Source organism: Phoca vitulina, unplaced genomic scaffold, assembly GCF_004348235.1.
Source record: "Phoca vitulina isolate PV1807 unplaced genomic scaffold, GSC_HSeal_1.0 scaffold3, whole genome shotgun sequence".
NCBI lineage: Eukaryota > Metazoa > Chordata > Mammalia > Carnivora > Phocidae > Phoca > Phoca vitulina.
Genome location: NW_022589706.1, coordinates 92,276,282 through 92,293,759, shown reverse-complemented (window position 1 = coordinate 92,293,759; position 17,478 = coordinate 92,276,282). Strand labels below are relative to the sequence as shown.

General features: G+C 35.6%; 1 long non-coding RNA gene across 1 annotated transcript; it reads left to right on the top strand.

The window, feature by feature from the left end:
* Positions 1 to 328: 328 nt before the first annotated feature.
* On the top strand, positions 329 to 2,955 carry LOC116630250. The gene is made up of 3 exons (XR_004298899.1): positions 329 to 465; positions 1,393 to 1,468; positions 2,852 to 2,955. It is a non-coding gene; the product is annotated as an uncharacterized LOC116630250 (long non-coding RNA).
* Positions 2,956 to 17,478: the final 14,523 nt, after the last annotated feature.

Here is a 17,478-nt window from a genome sequence, read left to right as displayed (position 1 = left end):
AACTCGGTTGATTCCTGGGGTTTTGGCTCAAGAAAGTAGAGGATGATGGTGAGATTTATGGATACAACTAAAGCATATATTCCTAGAGACAAGAATTCCAGGATGACTTTCTGATTATATCAGACTCTGATTTGGGTAATTCTAAAGTATTATTCTAGGAGTTATTTTGGGACTCATAGACAGCCTGCTCCTCTGGCTTCTCCAATCATTTGGACAGGACCTAATTCCCTGTATTACATTTCTTTATCTTTTACATGCTAGAGTGATTTCTCTTTCTTGCAACTGAACTCTGTTAGTGTGAGCCTGGAGAAAATCAAGAATATAACTTCATTGAAGACAAGAGAAAGAAGTGTTATGCAATACAACTGTCAACTCTGTTGAATTGTGGAATGTTGCCAAGGGATCAAGTAAAATGAATAAAAGGAGTGATCTCTGGATTTAACATGGGAATAATTGGAGCTGAAGGTAACTATAGTTCAGTAGAATGTTGGAATAAAGTCCAAATGGATGAGGTTGAGAGGAGCAAATAGGAAATGAGGGAGTAACAGAGGAACTATATAGATGAATCTTTTAAGTAGTTTTGTTGTGAAATGGAGCAGAGAACTGTTATCGTAGCTACAGGGGGGCAAAGGAGTCAAGGAAGGATGTGTTTGGAGTAAAGATACCTTACATATTAGTTATCTTGCTTTGGCTGCAAGTTGTAGAAATTCCAATTCAAATTGACTTATGCAGTAAAAAATGTGAATGGTTCGTGTGAGTCTTGAATTGGGGGCTCACTGCATTTTTCTGCAGCTCTCAGTTCTGTAGTTCTCTACATTTTTCTTTGTGCACAGTTTCAGTTTTATTAAAATAGTGAAATAATAACAACACTCTGGCCTTCATATATTTATAGAATATAGACCAGAGTGAGTGGAAAACACAAAAGTCCTGACATTCACTCTGATTAAACCAGTATAAACAATCAATGTCCAGAGGAATTTCATGAGCTAATTGGCTAGGGTCTCAGTGACTGTGTATAGGGGAATATCATTACCTGGATTGCTTATAACTTGAAGCTGAAGGTGGAGGTCAGTCTCATCCAAAATTTGTCTGATGGACAATGGGGAGTGGAGGGGCTGGTGAAGTTCATAACCCAATATGCTCTCTGTGTGCTATGGGAAATAATCTAGAGGAAGAGATCAATAATAGAACAGAGACTAGAGGTAATTTTAGACCGAGATCTCTGAAACACTAGGAGAAGTAATCCAGTGCACAAGTGCAGGAGCTGGTGAGGGATTGGAGGAAGGTCACCTTCTCCATTGAGAAAAGCAAGGGAGAAAGTGTGGCTAGAGAAGAAAGCTGGCTTCATTTAGAAGGAAGGAGTTCTCATATGATGGCTTCTATTTTCCCAAGGAAAGCAACAAACAAGATCATCAGTTGATGGTGAGGGAGACAGAGAAGCAGAGGAATGTTGACACAAGAGGAGAAGGTATGAAATCATCATTTTGGAGAGTGTAAAAGTGACATGTTGAGGTGTCAAAAACCAAAATTCAATCAAGTAAATTTGAAGATCTAATTGGCCTTATTAAATGATTCAGGAGTCAGCCAGTATCCCATCTAGCAAATAGAGGGGAGATCTGAGAAGTTTTACAAAATAGAGGTTTTTTATAGGAAGGAGAGTGGGGCAAGAAAGTTATTAGCAAAAGAAAAGGTTTTGAGCAAGGTTGCTTTTCCTTAGGGGGAAGAAGAGGGTGACTTATCCAATAGGTTACCTCATCTTCCTTTGAGGGATGGAGAGGGTCCATATGGCAGATTGACTGGTGCTGATCAGAAAATTTCTGACTGACTGGTTAAGACTACATTTCTGGGGAGGTTGAAACTGCAATTATATTAGGTATTAAGCCCCAATTTGGAGTCTTGGCATAAATGATGCCATTTTGGGCTGGTGATTTTCTTTTCAACAAGGGGAGATACAGAAGAATCAGTGAATGACTGAGACTAACTATGAAATCCTATTTCTATTTTGGAGGATTGCAATTTTTTCAGGCACCCAGGTTAACAAACTTGAAGGAATTATTTATTACCTCTCCTTTGTTTTCTGTTTTCCACAGTCAATTTCTAAAAATGATTTTCCTTAAGATTTTTTTGTTAATAGCCATTCCTTCCCTTCTATCCCACCCTCACTCCTCTGATGTAAGCTGTCATCTTTGCACAGGAGGATTATTCTCAGCAGAAATTTCCCCTTCCTTTCTTGATCCAACCACACGGCTGTCAGAATAATCATCCATAAATACAATTTTTGTCATGTTGTTTCCTTGTTTGTCCAAGTTTCAAAGGTCTTTAGGCTAGGTCTTCCTTGCATGTTTTCCCTGTGCTTTGCAATATAAAAATTTCTTGTCCTGTCAGTCTAGTGTTTTCCTTTGACCAGGAATGTAATATTTCCTTCTCCTTTTCTGTATTCACTCATAGTTTCCTTGTTAGAATGTACAAACATGATCTTTTCAGGACAATAAATTACACCCATTCTTTAGGACTCCACTGTCCAAAAGAACTTTCTGTGATGATGGGCATATTCTGTATCTGCATAGCCATGTAGGGGCCAAGGATCTGCTGCCCCAAGATGGGCCACTTTGGCATGAAGATTATTTTGAGTTAAAAGCAATCAAAACTCAACAGATTCAGGAAAAACTCTTTACTTCCTCCTCAACTGCCTAAATTTACATTGGAAAGGAAAGCCTATACCAGGAAAAGTGCTAGTAATAGACGTCTCTTTTTAGCTAAGAAACTTATTTGCATAACAAGGCTACCTTTGTATTCCAGACATCTTTGCTCACCCTCCTGCTAATGGTCTTCCTCTCCCTTGTATCCCCAGACCTCTATTCCTGTCTTTAGCTCAGGATGTAATACAAGCCTCATGTTGCCTGATTATCTTTGGAATTTTATGTCTGTGTGGATTCCCTGTAAGTACAAAACTAAATTTGATTTTCTCCTGTTCATCTGTCATGTAAAATGAATTTTTAGTCCAGCTAGAAGAATCTTGGACAGAAGAAAATTTCTACCTCCCCAACAGCCACATGCAACTATTGAGCACTTGAAATGTGTGAGGAACCTATATTTACATTTTAATTTTACTTATACTTAATGTTACTTATATTTAAATTTAAATGTAAAGAGCCATGTGTGGCTAGTGGCTGCCACATGTACAGCACACTAGGAACTACACCTTATCCCCTTACTTCCCTGAAGTCATTTAACTAGTTAAACTTTTATAGACATTCCCCCTCCTGGAAACTCCAGCAGCTTTGATGATCTATATAGCACAGTTGTACATTTATCTCTCTATTTTTCTACTTTCATGTTTTTATACTTGCCTTGTTTCTCCCCATCTTATTTTTCTCTTTTACTTACAATGTTGAGCAAAGACCTTTTTCTGATAAACAGTTCAATAACAGTTTATTACTATTAGGACAGTAGTATTTTAATTGCTGCTCTGTGCCATGTTAAAATGATATTGTTGTTTTACTAAAGAGTTACTCAGACATATAGCATTTTCCTGGAAGTTATGGGACCATTTGATTTCCATAATTTACTAGTCAAACTGGTACTCTAGCAATTAAATCTAAAAGTTTTTTAATTTGAGGACATTCAACTTTTGAAGTAGGAAGTAAAGGGGCCATGTTGCCAATCTTTAGGGAAGTTAAATGGATTACTAAGTAATTCTGTACCACCCCTCTCCTGAAGGGTTATTCCAATCCACTCACATAATACATGTTTTTTTTTTTTTTTAATCAGTTGAAAGAAATGTAGCATTCTCCTTTCCTTCCAATGGAACGCTGGCCTTCACTTATGCAAATGATGGCCCTCATGCTGGGGGCCCACAAGAGAGCGCCTGACACAATTGCATCAACAGAGATATAAATCCCTCTACTCGCTGGCCTTCCCTATTCATGAAGCTGCTTCAGTGTTCAGTAATGTTCATTTGCATGTTAACACTAGCAAAAAGTATGCAAAACATGAATGCTGAACTTTTCAAAGGGGAGGAGGGAATAATGCAGCAGGGAGGCAGACAAGGGAGAAGGGAAAAGCCCAGAGCAGATAGTTTGGCTTGGTTTTGCTTTCTAGACAATGAATGTCTAGAAGCAAAATCAACTTGCCAATCTACCTTTCTTAAAAATAAAATGTAGTCAAGCCCATTTGCCTCTTGCCAGATTGGGCAACTTGATTTTTTTTTTCCAGGGTTTTTTAAAACTTGGATTTAAACTCTTAAACTTGGATATAAGGTCTATCAGTTCAAATCCTGTGGCTGGCCCATATCAATCTTGCCCCCTAATAATAAGATTTTTATCTTTCTCATTTGTCTGTTCATGGGTACTTCCTCATTTTACACACACACACACATACATATGAACACACATGAACACACACACATCCTCTATCAAGTAAATAATGTTATGTACTATATGCCATATAGTAGCATTCTGATAATGACAAGGTGGTTTGATTTGGCTAAATTCTGTGATTTATAATGACTAACATTATTCTATTACATTTGGATACCTCTGTATGATATAAATACTTTTGCTTCTTTCACTTATATGTCATATAAATATAAGGGCAGCAAAACAACAAGCAAACATAAAAAGGAATGATTTCTTTAACGCAAAAAAACATTTTTTTTGACTATTGGGGAAAAAAGATTAAGAATGATACAGCAAAAAAGGATGTTTAGTTAAATCCTGAAAAAAAAAAAAAACATGGAGAAAACAGAATAACAAAGAAAGAATGCTAAAAAGACAGTAGTTGAAGAGAAATCTGACATTTAAACCTAGGCCCCTCCTGGTGCCCATGGCAACTCTTCTGACAACTTAGTAAAAAAAATAAAAAGAAAAAAAGAAAAAAGACAAAAAATCCATTCTCTTCTTTGCTTTCAAGGATAATCCTTGCTTTTTATTTTTTCTCTCTGGGAACCATGACAATTTTTTTTTCTTTTTTGGGACCATGCAGGAATTTCTTTTATAATAGACCTAATAAATAATGGAGGGTTAATATCCTTTAGACAAGTAGATGGGAAATTTGATCTTCCCAGAACACATTTTCACACTTATATGTGACCTGGGTGCTAAGAAGCTTAAGTAGGGTTAGTTGTTTTATATTTAGGATTTATGCTATTTTACAATTCTCAAGTCGAACACAGTATTGAATATAATTCATGTAAGATGAGTAACTTATTTTAATTGTTCTGTTGAACCCAGCATGTGATAATCATTCTTTCTCAATTTGAATGAAGTTCCTGTGTATTCTGTCATCTGATTATCTCTGGTTATATCATCACCTAAGATTAGATAAAAATAAAAAATGTACACTAAATCTATGACATTCAACTTCTATTTCAAACATAGTTTCCAAATTGAGAGTCATTTTTCAAGAGCTCTATTACATCAGGATGTGATTCTAATTTCAGAGGGACTTGTGGGGTGGGAACCACTGTTTCCAGGAAGATAGAATTACTGCCCAATGAGCCTCACTGCTATTTTATATGTAATTTGCTCAAGATTGTTTTCATTTTCTTTTAAGTGGGGAATAAGGAGTGGTTATATTTCCATTGTTTGTTTGCAAACCTTAAGTCTGAATTTCAGGACTGCCAGCTTGTACTTAAATATTTTTGTTATTGTTTCTGCTTTTAAGATAAAAATGCATATGCTTAACAAAATTAACATGGTCCAAGAATACAGACTGAACTTCTAATGTTTTAGAGAATATTTTCAGGAAGGTTCAATGTCTGTAAAGGGTCTTCCTGTTCAATATCTTCCAGAATCTTAACATTATTTCTCAGAAAGATGAATCATTTTTTTTTTTAATATATATATATTTTTAAGATTTTATTTATTTATCAGAGAGAGATTGAGAGACAGAGGCAGGCAGAGGGAGAAGCACAGGCTCCTTGCTGAGCAAGGAGCCCGATGTGGGACTCGATCCCAGGACCCTGGGATCATGACCTGAGCCCAAGGCAGACGCTTAACCGACTGAGCCACCCAGGCGTCCCGAATCATCTTTTAATAGTGAGGAAGTTTATTGAGCACTTACTCTGTGTCAGGGTCATTTACATAAATTATTTCTTATCCTCTTGACACATCTATAAGGTAAGATTTTGTGCCCATCTTACAGGTAAAGAAAGGTAATAAGGAACTTGTCCAATGTCACATAGTTTGTAACAAGCAGCTGAGCTGGCATCAAACCTAAGCCTATTTAAATCCAAATCATAGTGCTGATTTTTACCACCTCATACAGCATCTCAGAATCAGTGCAATAAATCCCAACTCTTTTCTTCAACAGATAAATTCAAGCAGGCTTCAAATAGATTAAAAAGGAGGTTACTTTTTCTTTTCTTTCCCTCTACTTTTTGGTTGTGTGTTCGATTTTCAGTATAGATGTACTGTATTTTTATTTCTGTCAAAGAGTGTAATGGAAGGACTAGAGAGAAGGGGAAAAAGGATCTACATCTCTGAGTTCATGCCTGGAAAGGCGGGCCCAAGCCTGGAGAGGGGAGACGGCAGCTTTACCCATGAAAATGTCAGTGGCTAATTTGCCTCTTCATCTCTGATATCAGCTGCGTCTGACATTCTCTGGCAGAGTGTTGAAAGTTAGTCACAACCATGAACACGAGAGAAAAAGTGTCATGACAGTCTGAGTACTGCAAACAGAACTGGCTTTAATAATCATGTAAAAATATATACATTGTAAAATGAATTGTGTTTTGAAATGGCCATGGAAATGTGCTGCTCAGATGGTGGTTGGCTGACAGTTTCGGCTGCTGCCTCTTGTATTCACTACTTTGTTCCTGCTAAGGCCATACTTTCTCGAGGTGCTCTCAAAGAATATGTGAGCACTATGGGGGCACTAGTGCAGGTCCATTCCTATAGAGGGACTCCTCTAAGTCATGGCTTTAGCTCCCCATCGGCCAGGTTGAAACATCCTTATAACTGCTCAGAGACTCTTCCTAAACAATTCCCTTTCTTTCCCCTCTCCTCTCACTGGTATGAGACCTGTGTTTGGGGTCTGAAGGTTTTCCCTACCTACTCTACCTCCTCCTCTTTATCTTTGGTAGGTGCTCCCTCAGATAAATCTCTTCAACATTTAATTCCATCTTGGCATCTGCTTCTTGAAAGACTCAAACTGACATATGCTTCAAAGTAGTGGACTTGGAAGGCCAATCATTTACATTGAAGATGTGTTCACATCTCAAAACACTACTCTTTCTAGATGTTATCAATATTCGCCTAATTAAAAGAATTAATATTTCTTAAATGGATACACTATAGTGCTCCTGAAATTCTCTATAGGTTATTTTTATAGTCATAAAGGGTCATGATGGGTACGATAAAGTTTCTGTAATCAAACTCACTGGTAAACAAGTCTTTAGCTCTAGAATTATTTGAACAATCTACTGAGATTTTCCACATTTGAACTTTAGAGTCAATATCCCTTTTTGCCTAAGCACTACCTAAGTGCCTTCTCTATTAGGAACCATATTTTAAACTGATCCAGTTAACACTCTTAACACTAGCCTGTTAGTCCCCAGTGTAATTTTTCTGCCAAATTCCTTTTAAATGGTATCCTTAAATCTAATGATCCTTTTCTATACTCATCAGTTATAGACTGTCACTACCTTTACAGCTAGTTAATTTCTCAACAAGTGTCTCTTTCTCCTGAAGGGCCAGGATAGGGAGACATAAATTTTCCCATCATGAGGAATTGGTTGGCTAAGTTGTACATCACTCCAGAGAAGCAAGTATGTCCAATTCTACAGCTGTAAGTTTATAAGAGTTGTACTGACACCTGATAGGTACAATAGATGGTGTCTCTAAAGTTATACGATATGGTAATTCAAACTTCACCATTTACTAGTTTTGTGACTTCAGGCAAGTTAAGGAATACTTTAAGTCTCAGTTTCCATCTTCCAATGTCTATTCTGAATAGTATCTACTCCTGGAGTTGTTATAATGGTTGCATGATGATCAGCATAAAGTATTTAAGTAATTCTTATGCAGAGAAACCCCTTAATAAATGTTAGTTATTATTACTATATGTTATAGCTCAAAGTACCTAAAAATCTAGTTTTTTCAGATCCAGATTTCTTTCTTCAAAATACCTTCAAATGCACAACACATCTGATACAAATCAGGAAATTAAACTAACCTGAAAAATGTGAATTTACTATGTTAGTTATTTATTCAAGTTCTGGATTTGCACTGAAGTTTTAATTTTTTGTTGTTATTTCTAAGTATATAAATCTATAATGTGTGTATTTAACTCAATGCAGATTTCAGCCACTTTAGTAAAAGAAGATGGATGAGTGCATTATAATATGGCAAATTGTTAGCCTAGAGATGGTTCTATCTAAAAGCCAGACTAAAGGGGGACCTGGGTGGCTTAGTCATTAAGCGCTGCCTTTGGCTCAGATCATGATCCCAGGGTCCTGGGATCCAGCCCCGCATCACGCTCCCTGCTCCGCGGGAAGCCTGCTTCTCCCTCTCCCACTCCCCCTGCTTGTGTTCCCTCTCTTGCTGTGTCTCTCTCTGTCAAATAAATAAATAAATAAAATCTTTAAAAAAATAAAAAAGCCAGACTAAACATGAGGTGTTACTGGAATTCCCTAGTTCTCACACCCAATTATTCTGATAGGGTAGTGGAATTTAAAATACGTATCTTCCTCAACTTGTGATGTGGCTATGTCCTAATAAACCCATTTGTAAGACAAAAATGCATTTAATGCACCTAACCTACCAAACATCTTAGCTTAACCTAGCTTACCTTCAATGTGTTCAGAACACTTACATTAGTCTACAGTTGGGCAAAATCATCGAACACAAAGCCTATTTTATAATCAAATGACTATCTCATGTAATTTATTGAATACTGTACTGTGAGTAAAAAATAGAATGGTTGTACAGAGACAGAATGGCCGTTAAGTGTATCTATTTCTTGTTCACTCTTGTGATGGGTGCCTGACTGGAAGCTGTGGCTCCCTGTGGCTGCCCAGCATCACCCCAGGGATGATCGTACCGTATGTCACTATCCAAATTCAAAGTGCAATTTCTACTGAATGTGTATTCCTTTCACATCATCGTAAAGTTGAAAAATTGTATCATAAATAGAGGACTGTATGTTTTTGGTACTTCTCTTATTTAGAATGAATATAATGAGAAATGTAAGATTTGCTTCTCATTTGCATTGCTAATGTCTTTTAAAATGTGTCTTTTTCACATTGCATTAAAATTTGGAGAGTCAAATGGTGACTCTAGTTGATAATACTGTATTGTATAATTGAAATTTGCTAAGAGAGTAGAATTTACACCAGAAAGAAAGAAAGAAAGAAAGAAAGTAAGAAAGAGGTAAATATGTGAGGTGAGGATGTGTTAATTAACTTGGTAGGAATTCTTTCACAATGTACATATATATCAAATGTTCATGCTGTACCTTTTAAATATATTGCAATATTATTTGTCAACTATAGCTTAATAATGCTGAAAAAAATTAGAGAGTTAAGCTTCAAAGTTTTCTCAAAGCAAATTCATTTTCAGATATCTGAAAGAAACAAAAGAGTCTCATTGTGCAAAACTCCTTGCCACTCAAGTGGCATAAATACTGGGCTGAATGGGACTTCCATTGATTTGTTTATTGCAACTTTTTGGAGGCTAAAGATGTCTTTTTGTGACAGCAGCTACACAAAAGTATCAAGCGCCTTTTCTTTCATCAGAACTGTTGGATAGCAGGTTGTCCACAAGAAATAGGTCAACAGAATTGGGGTGAAGAGAGATTGAAGTTTCAATGGCACTTTAGAGCTTAAGTTCCTCTTTCTCTTCCCACTTGGAAGACCCCACTTCCTTTATGCAGTCATCCCTCATCTCAGTTTCTCCTCCATTTTTTTTTCTGTCTCCATTGTTACCTAATCTTTGGGGTGGAAAATGAATCTACAAGCAATATAGAATATTTCTTTGCTGTAGTCAGTCTGAAAGTTTTTCTGAGCCTTTATTTTTACTTTTGTATGAATTGGAGTTGTCCTCACAGTTCCAGTGAGAAAGCTGAAAAGAAGGGAATGAATTGAACAATAAATATGCAGATTAACATGACCATTTTTTGTTTGTTTTTATTTATTGTTTATTATGGAAGAATTCAAACTTCAAATACAGGGAGAATAGAGAGAATAGTATAAGGAATTCTTGTGTTGTTGTAACCCAGCTTCAACAATCACTGACATGAATCACTTTTGTTTCATTGATCTCCCTGTACTTTACCTTTGGTTTTGATCCTGAAGTATTCTAAAGCAAAACTTGGACATCATTATCATTTCACCCTTATGTACTTCAATAAAGATTTTAGCAGATAAGGGCTTTTGCTTCCATTGTTGATGCAATTATGTAGGGTGGAGAATAGTCAGTATAATATTCTTTTATCCTCTATGGCAATGTAGGGTAACTTGCTTTGTTATTAAATATTGACATTAAGAGTTTGAAACTGCTTATCGTGCTAACCATACTGTTTAATGAGAAATATTTTAGAGGATTTGAAATTCTATATTGCTAAATTCCTTATAAGATAGATATGGCTTTCTTGTTTTGTAGTTATAAATACTATAGTTAGGGCCCTAGCAAATGTAATGCAGGTGTGATATGCAGCACATCAGGCTTTCAGTTCTTCCTTAAGTCCTGAGGTCATTGGTAAGTATTTTCAAAAATCCTTTCAAAGGGTTGAAACTTGATAGATGACACATTAAAAAAAAGAAAAAAAAAAGGGGGGCAAATGCTGTGCCCAGAGACACATGATGCCATTTGGAGGACTGTGGAAAGGGTTAATGTTTTACTTCTGAGGGTGGAGGAGGGTAGACTGAACACTAGACCCAAGAAGGATGTTGCTGTCTTCTTACTCAAGGTACAGTTAGCACAACTGACTAATTCCTAACAACTGTAGATGTAGTAACTGCACCGCAGAAAACACAAATATTTTCTTTCTGAGGTATTGAGAGACTGTATTGGCAGGTCAGTAAATTGACTTTTGACCATTGTGCTCACTCTGCAGAAAGAGTTTTAGTACATGTGGCCTTTGAGTTGACACATGTTCATTTCAACCATAGTGGCACTGCTGGCATTTCTGTGTCTCTTCAGGGTCATGGTCATTTCTTTGAGGGTGAAGGGTTTATCCCGTTTTGGTACATCCATCTATGGAGTTTCTGCTGCAGGCATATCTTCCGCTGGCTACGTCTTGAACTCTTAATATTAGATTTGTTTTTCCTACATGTCTCTTCAAAGGATAGTTGGATGTTTATTCTGTGACTCTACTTTTCCTGTTGCTTTTTGATCTTTTGTTTAGTTGTCACGAGCACTTACAGAACAGATATTGTTTTTTGACTGTTTTATTCATTCCATATTTTACTCGAGAGTCTTTCCCATAAACCTGTTAAAACTGGAATAATAAAATCTGTTGGAGGAGAGATTCCACTCTCTCTTCCCTTTCTCCAAGGCTCCCTCTGAGGTCCTTGACTCTTTTGCTAAAACATTTCAAATCAGCTTTGCTTTATAAATTCAGTAATGAGAAGCTTTTAAAAATAGTCTATTTCATTATCAAAAAACTTTGTTAGAACGCCATTATTTTTGTTGTATAAAACTCTACCTTTCTGTTTAGCTTATACCCATTCATGCTTTCCATGGGAAAACCTTTCAGATATTGGAAGACAATTATAGCACACTTTTCCTAATTCAAGGCTGAATCTGGGCTAGAACTCCTACTAAGTTTAGTTAGTGCAAAGGGTCTGTATACACATGGGCACTCTCTTAGTCTCATAGATTAAGTGTAACTTACGTATTTTAAACATTAACAAAGTGAAAAAGTGTCCTCAATACCTTAAAAAAATAGGAGACAAAGAGAAAGAAATTTAAAATGTGTTCCCCTGTACAAATGTGTGTGCTACCTGAGCATATTTGTAATTAAAGATAGATCCCAATATAAATATCCATATGCAATATACATTTAAAAGTCTTTGAAAAATTAAAACAGGGAAGTGAATTTAGAATTCCACCAAGCAAAAAACAAACAAAAACCAAAAAAAACCTAGAATGTTGTTCTTGTGTAAAAGTTTTTTATTTTCTAAAGATAAAAATTTGTTAGAAGATTTAATTACTTTTTGTTTACTTCACTTTGTTTCTGTGCAGAATTATAAAATGGCATAAGATGGAATCAATTATCCTTTAAACAACTCACACATCTGTTGTCTCTCCTTTCTAGTTTCTGAGACTTCGGAACTTTTGAATATTTTAATATCTAACAGTCTTTATATTTTCTCATGATGCTTTCTACAGGCATTGAAACAATGACGTTTAAAAATGTTCTGTGATTGATTAGTGATGGAACACTGCCCAGCAACCAAAACACTAGGTTTATTTAGCAAATCATGACTGTATTACGTTTTGATTTCTAATCGAAGAAATAGCTATATTTGTTTTCAATGGCAAAAGCTATGCTTAATGAAAAAAGTTTCAAGAGTTCTAAATCTTTAACAAACAGAAACATTCTTCAATATTTGAAACATATTTCGATAGAGCCTTATTTTTACAATTTTAAATGGTGTAGTTCGATGAAGACAAGATTTAATGAACCCCAAGTTTTCTTTTTTCTTCTTCTTCCTCTTTTTTTTTTTTTTTTTTTTTAACTAAAGAGGGAACCTTAAACCACATCTTAAAATCAAGATGTGGTTCAAATGGCTAAGAACATTATAATACTTGAAAAATGATGTTAACTCAATTTATCCTTTCTTTCTAAATGTTGATGTAATCAGGAAATGATTTAATGTGTTCTTGTCATTAATAATAAAACAGGCCATAAGCAGAATATATTGAACCACAATCAATTCATTTTGTTTTCTTGCAAAACAGGGAGGAGAATGAAAAATAGAGCTCTCCAACCTGGCCAGTAAAACAACCATCTTTCCAGACCAAGCAGCTTCAATTAATTCAGTACACTGGTGCTGTGGAATTGTGGTGACATTAACTAGCACATTACCTTACTTGGGAAATCAGATTATTTGCGATATAAAAGAGAAAAAGAAGAAAAAATGGGAAAGTTGTGTTTATGGCTTTCTTTTTCACTTGGTAAGCAAAATATTTTTCAGGGTAAATTCTCTATAATACAAATAAATGGATGTGTCTCATCTTCATCGACTTTTACACACTTCTGCTTATTTATATACAACATACATATATATTGAAAATCTTGGCAGATACTTGCTTTCAAAACCAGATTTGTCAAATTTATGAACTCATCACTCCATCTCTGTTAACGTATTCACATCTTTAAAACCTGGGAGGAAAGATAATTGATGCTGGGTCAGTGTGATTTATAATCTCTAATTTGTTAATGAGATTTAATGACGGTCTGTCTTTACTTTGTGCAGAATTATAAAATGGCACAAGAGTCAGTAACCATTTATTTCTTCCAACTTGACCATGTTTGTCTTGAACATTTTTTCATCCTAAAGGAGACCATGCCTTTTTATTACACCATACAGTGCAGAGTGTTTAAAAATATTTCATGGAGGATCGTGGTGAGAAAAAAAAGTTCCATGGAGGAGGTAATAAAATGTCTTTGTCAAATAAGTGATGAAAACGTTTTATACATTATATTTCATTTACAAAGAAATTGGCACCCTAGAAATAGAAAAAGAGTAGAAGAATTCCTCCTTTGAGTTCATCCTTTGAAAACATTTGTTATGACTTCTAGTGATATGTTTAATTTTTCTCAGTCAGATAAAGTGTGTCATCTACAGTGAAGTCAAGGATTGATTGAGTAGTTCTATTTAACAATATTCTTAAGTTACTTTTTCATGAACTGGAGCTATGAATAATTTGTTAATTTCTTCAGTAGACTGTAATATGATTATTCCTCAACAGTAAGCAATGTCTCACATATCACTCTCACACATAGATTTACAAAGGAACACTATGAGGAATGTGTTTTTCAAACTCTTTAATTACTTTATAGATTTAACTTATATTCACCTTGGAAACTTTAATTAATAATACCACATCTTACAAATAACTTCTGAAAAATGAAGAAAATGTTCTAGCTTTCTATCTAGAGAGAATCTTCCTACATAGGTTTTTCTTAAAGCTATTCCAGGAGCTGACCCAATATTTAAAAAAAATATGTTAGCTTTACTGCATCACAGTAAAAGTAGTTTTAAATGTATTTGCAAATGTGACTGCAGTGAGAGAGATTTTCACACACTTTCCTCTTGCTGCTAAGGATATAGGTTAAATATTTCAGAGAGTTTAATGTTAATATTTAAAAGTAAGCCAACTATTCATCTGTCGATGGACATCTTGGCTCTTTCCATAGTTTGGCTACTGTGAACATTGCTGCTATAAACATTGGGGTGCAGGTGCCCCTTCAGATCGATACTTTTGTATCCTTTGGGTAAATACCTAGTAGTGCAATTTCTGGGTCATAGGGTAGCTCTATTTTTAATGTCTTGAGGAACCTCCATACTATTTTCCAGAGTGGCTGTACCAGCTTGCATTCCCACCAACAGTGTAAGAGTGTTCCCCTTTCTCTGCATCCTTGCCAACATTTGTTGTTTCCTGACTTGTTAATTTTAGCCATTCTGGCTTGTGTGAGGTGGTATCTCATTGAAGTTTTATTTGTTTTTCCCTGATGCCCAGTGATGTGGAACATTTTTTCATATGTCTGCTGGCCGCTTGTATGTTTTCTTTGGAGAAATGTCTTTTCATGTCTTCTGCCCATTTCTTGACTGGATTATTTGTTTTGTGGGTGTTGAGTTTGATAAGTTTTTTATAGATCTTGGATACCAGCCCTTTATCTGATATGTCATTTGCAAATATCTTCTCCCATTCCATAGGTTGCCTTTTAGTTTTGTTGACTGTTTCCTTTGCCATGCAGAAGATTTTTATCTTGATGAAGTCCCAATAGTTCATTTTTGCTTTTGTTTCCCTTGCCTTTGGAGATATGCCTAGCAAGAAGTTGCTGCAGCCACGGTCAAAGAGGTTGCTGCCTGTGTTCTCCTCTAGGATTTTGATGGATTCCTGTCTCACATTGAGGTTTTTCATCCATTTTGAGTTTATGTTTGTAAATGGTGTACGAAAATGGCCCAGTTTCATTCTTCTACATGTGGCTGTCCAATTTTCTCAACACAATGGAATATTACCCAGCCATCAGAAAGGATGAATACTTACCATTTATGTCAATATGGTGGAACTGGAGGGTATTATGCTGAGCAAAATAAGTCAATCAGAGAAAGACACTTATCATATGGTTTCACTTGTATGTGGAATATAAGAAACAGTGCAGAGGATCATAGGGGAAGGGAGGGAAAACTGAATGGGAAATCATCAGAGAAGGCAAAAAGACCATGAGAGACTCTTAAACAATAGGAAACAAACTAAGGGTTGCTGACGGGGTGGGAGGTGGGGGGATGGGGTAATTGGGTGGGTGATGGGCATTAAGGAGGGCACGTGATGTAAGGAATACTGGGTGTTATATGCAACTGATGAATTACTGAACTCTACATCTGAAACTAATGATGTACTATATGTTAGCTAATTGAATTTAAATTAAAAAAATAGAAGTAAGTCAACTAAGTGAAGCAAAATAAATGGAATAGACAAATTCCTTGAAGATATTGGTTCAATATTTTATTGTATTATTTTGTTTTAACTCTAATATTCTCCTTTACTTTCCAGAAAATGTCCAGGGAATTTCTTTTCCATATAACTCATCCTAGTAACTTTTGGATTCTCTTCCATTGTTTGAATGGGATATGCTCATTCTGGATATTGACCTTAAAAAAATAATATTGTTAATAAATGTGCTGGATCAAGTGGATTTGCCCCTGATAAAAAAGTCTCCATTCTACTTTATTTCACTTGCACCTTTTCAACATAGGTATCTCTCTGTCTACAAAGAAAAGTTTGTAACAGCTGTTGATAATATGTTCCATGATATTTTCTAGTATTTTAAGCTATTAATGTTAGTAATGCGCATCTATTACAAGCATCTTTAAATATGTCTCTCTCTTTTAGATTTTTTTAAAGATTTTATTTATCTATTTGACAGAGAGAGACACAGTGAGAGAGGGAACACAAGCAGGGGGAGTGGGAGAGGGAGAAGCAGGCGTCCCACGGAGCAGGGAGCCCGATGCGGGGCTCGATCCCAGGACCCTGGGATCATGACCTGAGCCAAAAGCAGACACCTAATAGTCATTAGGAGCCACTCAGGTGCCGCTAAATATTGTCTCATTAAATGCTTTAAATTTCTAGAATTTGAATTGTTAGGTTAATGGCATGCAAATATGTGAGTAAGCTTCTTTAAAAAAGTTGAATCCATTTACATCAGCAGTAGGAGAGGTGGAGTGTACCTGTTTGCTCACATCCTGATTAACACTGGTGAATATTTGTTTAAACATTTTCGAACTGGTAGATTAGAAATGGTTATTATTTTAGAGTTTATGTTTTGAGCTTATTTATATTTGTAACTTTCTCTTTTTATTATGGTATTTTCCTATTTTTCTCTCAAACATCTATTTTTTTAAAGATTTTATTTATTTATTTGAGAGAGAGAGCATAAGAGAGCGGCAGAGGGAGAGGGAGGGCTCAATCCCAGGACCCTGGGATCATGACCTGAGCCAAAGGCAGACGCTTAACTGGCTGAGCCATGCAGGCGCCCTTGAACATCTATTTTTTACTTGACTTGGAATTTATATGAACACACACACTCAAACTCACACATGCACCCACATATTAAGGACATAAATTCTCTTGTCTGGCATAGATGTTGCGAATATTTTTTTCCAGATTTCTACTTGCCTTTTAATTTGATGATCTGTTATGTCCTATGGAAGTTTTAAATTTTATACATTACTAAAACTATAGGGTATTTAGAGATCTTGACAACCACCCTAAAATGTATCTTTATGTTTTCTTTACTGCCTGGCAAATTATATTCAAATCAAATCACAGGAACTGATAAATCCCTATGGATTCCTCATGAAACATTCCAACAATATCTATTTATGACTACAGGATACACAAAAGGAAAGATTATTGTACTACCTTTTTAAAGTAAGCCTTTACTGAAAAATAATATATGTATTGTTATGTGTACTCATCATTGGTGAACAAATTTCCCTAAAATAAACTATCATCCACATTAAGAAAAAGCACAGTCCACATTTTCTGAACTGTGTCTCTTCCAGTCACTACCCCACAAAGAGTAATCACTATCCTGGTTTATAACACCAAAGACTGGTTTTCCTTTTTTTGAACTTTACATAAATGGAATCAAACAGTGTGTAATCTTCTGTGTCAGGTTTCTTTCATTTTGCATTCTGTATACAAAAATCATTATAGTTGCATAGGATTGTAGTTCTTTTATTTTTATTGCTGTAGAGCATTCCTTTGGGTTAACATAACACATTTATTTATCCACTATGTA